The sequence below is a fragment of the Chiloscyllium plagiosum genome, chromosome 6 (genome assembly GCF_004010195.1).
Source record: "Chiloscyllium plagiosum isolate BGI_BamShark_2017 chromosome 6, ASM401019v2, whole genome shotgun sequence".
Lineage (NCBI taxonomy): Eukaryota > Metazoa > Chordata > Chondrichthyes > Orectolobiformes > Hemiscylliidae > Chiloscyllium > Chiloscyllium plagiosum.
In genome coordinates, this window is record NC_057715.1 from 116234388 (window position 1) to 116241237 (window position 6850).

The following is a 6850-nucleotide window of genomic DNA, read 5'->3' on the forward strand; positions in this document are numbered from 1 at the left end:
GTACCCCACACACCTCACTCCCCCGTAGCCCCACCCCACCCCCCACTCTTCCCACCCTCCTATAGCATCATGCTGCTCTCTCTCACCCTCTCTACCCAAGCCCCTCTTCCCCACTCCGTCCTATCTCCCCCAACCCTGTGTGTGCCGTGCTCTCTCTGTGGGTGCAGTCTCTCTGGAAAGGGAGTAACCTTGGGGCTGTCTGTGTCCGAGTGGCTGGGACTGGGATCAGTCACAATGCCCCGGGGCCAGTGAATATGATCTCCCTTCCTGGAGGGCAATGTACCTTGTGCAGTGTTCACACTAAGCACACGTTGGTTTTGAGCAGAGACTCCTGTGTTCCAGTTTAAAGGGAGTGTTCATTGCCCTGAAAGCTTCAGTTTGGTTCATTCACCCTGTCAGCCTTTCACACACAGCCCGTAAGGAGGGACCACACGCCATTCCCTCAGTCAGAGCAGCCTCAGCACGTTCCTCTCTCACCTCAGTCTCACACTTGTTGGGGTTTGAAGCCCCAGTGCAGAGGTTTAAACACAGGTGGACACTGTGCAGCATCGAGGGAGTGCTGCAGGGTCACGGACAGATGCTGTATGAAGCTGTCACTCTGTCAGTCTCCCCCTCCTCTCTTCTTTTTTCTCTCTCTCTCTCTTTTCTCTCTCTCCCTCTCTCCCTCTCTCCTCTCTCTGTCTCTCAGATGTAAAAACATTCCACACATACCGTTCTGAGGGTGTGGAGTAATTCCTTCCATGTTAACACACCTCAACCAGCATCATGTGAAACAGATGGAGCTTGCACAGCTGGTTTTGGGATCTTGCTGTGTACAAAGTGGCTCCTCCTGTGCAGCATTAAACTGTAAAAACATTCTTCATTGGGTGTAAGCAAGATGTCTGCGATAGTAACATGTCTGTGTGGGACAGTGTAGAGGGAGCTTTACTCTGTATCTAACCCTGTGCTGTCCCCGTCCTGGGAGTGTTTGATGGGAGCAGTGTAGAGGGAGCCTTACTCTGTATCTAACCCTGTGCTGTCACTGCCCTGGGAGTGTTTGATGGAGGGGACAGTGTAGAGGGAGCTTTACTCTGTATCTAACCCCATGCTGTCCCTGCCCTGGGAGTGTTTGATGGAGGGGACAGCGTAGAGGGAGCTTTACTCTGTATCTAACCCCTTGCTGTCCCTGCCCTGGGAATGTTTGAGGGAGATGTATTTTATGGCTGTGTGCCTGAACTGAACGTGGGAGGTGATGAGTGGTGCATGTGGTCAGAGAGATTTTCGGTGAATGTTGTTCGTTCTGGGACTGTGCATGGACAGTGTTAAATGTGGGTTTGACGCTACCCTCTGCCTGTGTAGTAGGAGGCCCAGGGGGGTGTGAATATTGTCCTTTTGACAGCGTCCCTGTTGTTCACGACAGGCTGCAAGCGTAATATTTACTTTTCTAATTGAGTAAGACAGGAAGCGAAACACACAATTGGAGCCTGAGAACAAACACTGAATGCTTGAGTAAAGTGTCTCTTCAAACAACTTGAGATAAGGAGGTGAAGCGCTGTCAACAGCACCGGGCAGGTGCTCCTCAGGATTAGCAGCTACTGACAACATCAGTTCACCCTCCTACCCTCACTCCACCTCCCGGAAAACATCCAATCCAAACCTTCCAGACAGGAGCAACGTGGATACAAAGCTGGCTGAGTGATGGGAAACAGAGAGTCCTGGTCAATGGGCATTTTTCAGGCTGGGAGAAGGATTGGAATGGTGTTCCTCCGGGGTTGGTGTTAGGATCCTGCTTTTCCTGTTCTATATTAATGATGATTTGGAGACGTCGGTGTTGGACTGGGGTGTACAAAGTTTTTTTAAAAAATCACACAACGCCGGGTTAGAGTCCAACAGGTTTAATTGGAAGCACTAGCTTTCTGAGCGCTGCTCCTTAGTTAAAAATCACACAATACTAAGTTTATTTGGAAGCACTAGCTTTCAGAGCGCGCCACTCCATAACCATCTGGCGAAGGAGCAAGGCTCCAAAAGCTGCTGTTTCCAAATAAACCTGTAACCTGGTGTTGTGCCATTTCTAACTAATATTAATGATCTGGATCTTGTGCAGGGGGCATTTTCAAGATTTCCAAATGACACTAAACTTGGAAGAATTATAAACCATGAGGAGGACAATGTGGGAGTCCAGGAGGATATTGACCAGTTGGTGGAGTGTGTGTATAGAGACCGCAGTTTATAAAGCACACAGTGTCCTCAGCGTTATTAGATTAGATTAGATTACTTACAGTGTGGAAACAGGCCCTTCGGCCCAACAAGTCCACACCGACCCGCCGAAGCGCAACCCATCCATACCCCTACATTTACCCCTTTAACCTAACACTACGGGCAATTTAGCATGGCCAATTCACCTGCACATCTTTGGACTGTGGGAGGAAACCGGAGCACCCGGAGGAAACCCACGCAGACACGGGGAGAATGTGCAAACTCCACACAGTCAGTCGCCTGAGTCGGGAATTGAACCCGGGTCTACAGGCGCTGTGAGGCAGCAGTGCTAACCACTGTGCCACCGTGCCGCCCACGGTACAGGGTACAGAAGCGAGGAGGTGATGCGGGACTTGTACAAGACACTTGTTGGACCTCAGCCGGAAGGTTGGGTACAGCTGTGGGCGCCACGTCATAGGAATGCATCTTTAGGGAGAGCAGAAATGATTTACAAAGATGGTTCCAGGGACGAGAAATGTCCGTGATGAGGAGAGATTGAGACAATGAGGAATCTGGACAGAATAGACTGGGAGGAACTGTTTCCACTTGTAAAATCGGAGGGTCTAGGTTTAAAATGATATACAAATGAAGTAAGGATGATGTGAGATTTTCTTTTTCACTCCGTGATTAGTTAGGGTGTGGAACGCGCTACCTGGAAATGTGGTGGGGGCAGGTTTAACGAAAGCACCCGAGAGGGACATTGGATGGCTGTTTGGTTGGAAATGGCGCGCAGTGATATGGGGAAGCAGCAGGAGATTGGCATTAGCGGATAGAACCAGTGCTGGCACAGTGGGCTGAATGGCCTCCTTCTGTACCATAACAAGTTTTGAGATTTTGACGGTTGGCTGTGGCTGAGTTGGCAACGGCCTCACATCTCACCCACACCGTGTTGGGGTTCAAGTTCCATTCCAGGTGGGAGCTCCCAGGGCAGGACTGAGGGGGTGCTGCACTGTCAGAGGGCCCACCTTTGAGATGGTGTGAAAGATCATGTGAGCGCTCCTCGAACCAGAGCAGGCTGACAATTGTGGTGGTTGTTAACTCTGTTTGTAAATGATGACAGAGTGTGGTGTTAGTCTGTTCCTTCATGGGCCTCACTCGGATCTGTTGCCCATTGCTAATTGTCCTTGAGCTGACCAATATGCAGGAACATAGAGATGAGGTTCTAATCAGATCAGCCGAGAACTCACTGATTGGTGATGCAGCCTCGAAGGGCCTGTCTTGTTCCTTGTTCACGTGGTGAGGGTGTGAGTGGGTGCAGGACTAATTAGGCAGCACCGTCACAGAGCTGCCTACTCGCAGAGCGCTTCAGAGAACATCTCCGGGACACCCAGGCCAACCAACCACACCGCCCCGTGGCTGAACGCTTCAACTCCCCCTCCCACTCTGCCGAGAACATGCAGGTCCTGGGCTTCCTCCATCGCCGCTCCCTCACCCCCTGACGCCTGGAGGAAGAACATCCATCAACCCCAGGGCATCAATGTGGACTTCACCGGTTTCCTCATTTCTCCTCCCCTCCCCCCCCCCCGCCCACCTTACCCCAGTCCGATTCCTGATGAAGGGCTTTTGCACGAAATGTCGACTCTCCTGCTCCTCAGGTGCTGCCTGACCTGCTGCGCTTTTCCAGCACCACACCCTCTCGACTCTGATCTCCAGCATCTGCAGGCCTCACTTTTGCCTTGCACTGTCACAGAGACAGTGCACGTGGGATGGGCTGAACAGCCTCCTCTTGTGCTATCGGATTCTGCGAGTGTTTGATGTGAAAGCTTGCTCTCCGTCTTGGCAAAACCAAACAATAGCATTCTGCAGTGTGCCTTGTGCAGTTATTGTGGGCTTCTCTGTGTCTCTCAGGCCCTGTTGTCCCTTTCTCCAGTATTGTCAATGTTGCTTAGTGATTAACAGGCCGCTCTTCCACATACTGGTTGGAGTGAATACATATCAGATAATACGTGGCTCGGAGCAAACCACTCCTTTGTAATTCAGTCCAATGGCTGTGAATACAAACTGTGCTGGAAAGCTGTGGTGTTGATCAGCCGGGCTGGAGGGAGAGGTGGTACTGGAGCCAGATGGATACTTCTTCTAAAGAGCTAGCATGGAGATGATAGGATGAATGGTCTCTGTCTGCTCTGTAAGAGTCTGGTATCAGCAGTGTGGCGTGAAGCAGTTAGGACCTGAAAGGGTTAACTGACTTCACATGATAAGCTCAGGATACGAAGGCAGCGCTACAGGAAGGTGCTAATCAGGTTCCACTCCTTGTTAAAGTGCCATGTAGCGACAGTAATGTCCACTTAGAGCGAGGTCTGGTGTGAGATCCTTCCAAGGAATGCTAGTCTCTCAGTTGCAATGTCACCTATCTCTCTGTAATAAATCCACAAATTAAAGTGGAATGCTGCAGTTGCTGGAAATCACGCAATGTTACAGCTTGACCACATAAGCAACACGCACACACACACACGGAGGATTAGACCATTCAGCCCCTCAAACCTGTTCCACCATTCAGTGAGTCTCTACAGCCTAACTCCATTTACCTGCGTTTTGCTCATCTTTGGACTGTGGGAGGAAACCGGAGCACCCGGAGGAAACCCACACAGGCACGGGGAGAATGTGCAAACTCCACACAGTCAGTCGCCCGAGGGTGGGATCGAATCCTGGCATTGTGAGGCAGCACTGAGCCACCATGCCACCCATACACTTCACTACTCGGTGTCAGTAGCTGAAACCGATACAATAAGAGGGATTCATGGCCATGAATGTGCCCAAGGAATCTCCGATAATTCTGGCATCCATGGCCCAAAGAGATAGGACTAGGAGTAGGCTATTCAGCCCATCAACTCTGCCCAGCCATTCAATGCTGATCGTTTTCTAGGTTGGCGGAGCTGGTATTTGAAAATACACCAAGCAGGATAGGGGTTAAAAATCATACTTAACAAGAGACAAAATTATGTTTATCACTAATACAGGCATTCCAATGTAACTCTGGTCTCCCACTTGGGGTAGCACAGTGGCCCATTGGTTAGCACTGCTGCCTCACAGAGCCAGGGACCCGGGTTCGATTTCACCCTCAGGCAACTGTCCGTGTGGAGTTTGCATATTCTCCCCGTGCCCTCTGGGTGCTCCGGTCTCCTCCCCCAGACCAGAAATGAGCAGGTCAGGTGGATTGGCCATGCTAAATTACCCGTAGTGTTCAGGGATGTGCAGGGTTAGCCATGGGAAATGCAGAGATACTGGGATAGAGTCGGGGAGGTGGGTCTGGTTGGGATAGATGGGCTGAATGGCCTGCTTCCACACTGTAGGAATCTATGATTTCACATTGTCATGTCTGTAAACCCTGCAGCCCATGTCCTAAGTCTGAATGAATCCTGTGCTGACTGCCCTACACTGGCTCCCTGTCGAGTGGTGTTTCGATGTGCTGATTTTAATTGTCCCAGTATTGGTGAAGGAGCCTTCAGCTACCAGGATCCTCGTGTCTGGATTTCCCTCTCCAAATCTCCCAGCCTCTGTCGTCTCATCTAAGATGGACCTGTTCCTTTATAAGATCCCGGAGATGGAGGAGGCCATTCAGCCCCACGTGCCTGTTCCACCATTTAATACGATCGAATCTGATCTCATCTCCGTCTCAACACCCCCCCCTTTTCCGGCCCGCTCTCTATCACCATTAAACCTATTACTCGTTAAAAATCTGTCTATCTCCTCCTCTGGGGGAGTGAATTCCACAGATTCATGACCCACTGGGGGAAGTAAATTCCCCTCCTCCTCCCTGTTTTAAATTGACCGCCTCTTATCGTAAAACTTTGACTCTTTGGTTAAACTTTGTTTTTGTGCCTGGAGGGTCAGTACTTCAGCAGGAACAACATCCACCTCCTTAAACTGCTCGATTTAATAATGTCAATATTTAACCATGTCATTTCAAGTTAACCAAGGTCTAGAATCTGAATGGGTCTGTACACTGTAACAGGCACTGCCCTTCTCCATATCGCTGTGTTGTTAGATAGGGGAGGCCACCAGGCAATGTATGCAGAAAGCTGCAACACAAAGGGACTTAGGGTGGGGTGGGGACTTGTACATGAACCACAGAAAGCTAGCACATGGGCAGTAGGGAATCAGGAAGGGTCATGGGATGTTGGCCCTTATTTCAAGGGGGTTGGAGTATAAGAGTAGGGAGGTCTTACTGCAACTGTACAAGGTGCTGGGGAGGTCACTGATGGAGCACTGTGAGCTGTTCCCATCCCTTATTTAAGGAAAGATATCATTTCATTGGAGGTAGTTGAGAGAAGGTTCACTAGGATGGTCCCTGGGATGGGGAGGGATTGTTTTCTGAACAAAGGTTAAACAGGTTGGGACACTACTCCCTGGAGTTTAGAAGAATGAGAGGGGATCTCATTGAAACATCCAGGATTCTTAAGGGGCTTGAGTGGGTCAATGCTGTGAGGATGTTTCCCCTCATGGGAGGGTCTAGGACCAGAGGGCACAGTCTCAGAATAAAGGGGCACCAATTTCAGACTGAGATGGGGAGGAATTTCTCCTGAGGTTTGAGAGTCTTTGGAACTCCTCGTCACAGAGAGCTGTGTGGGCAGAGTCCTTGTGGATATTTAAGGCTGAGAGAGATTCTTGATCAGTC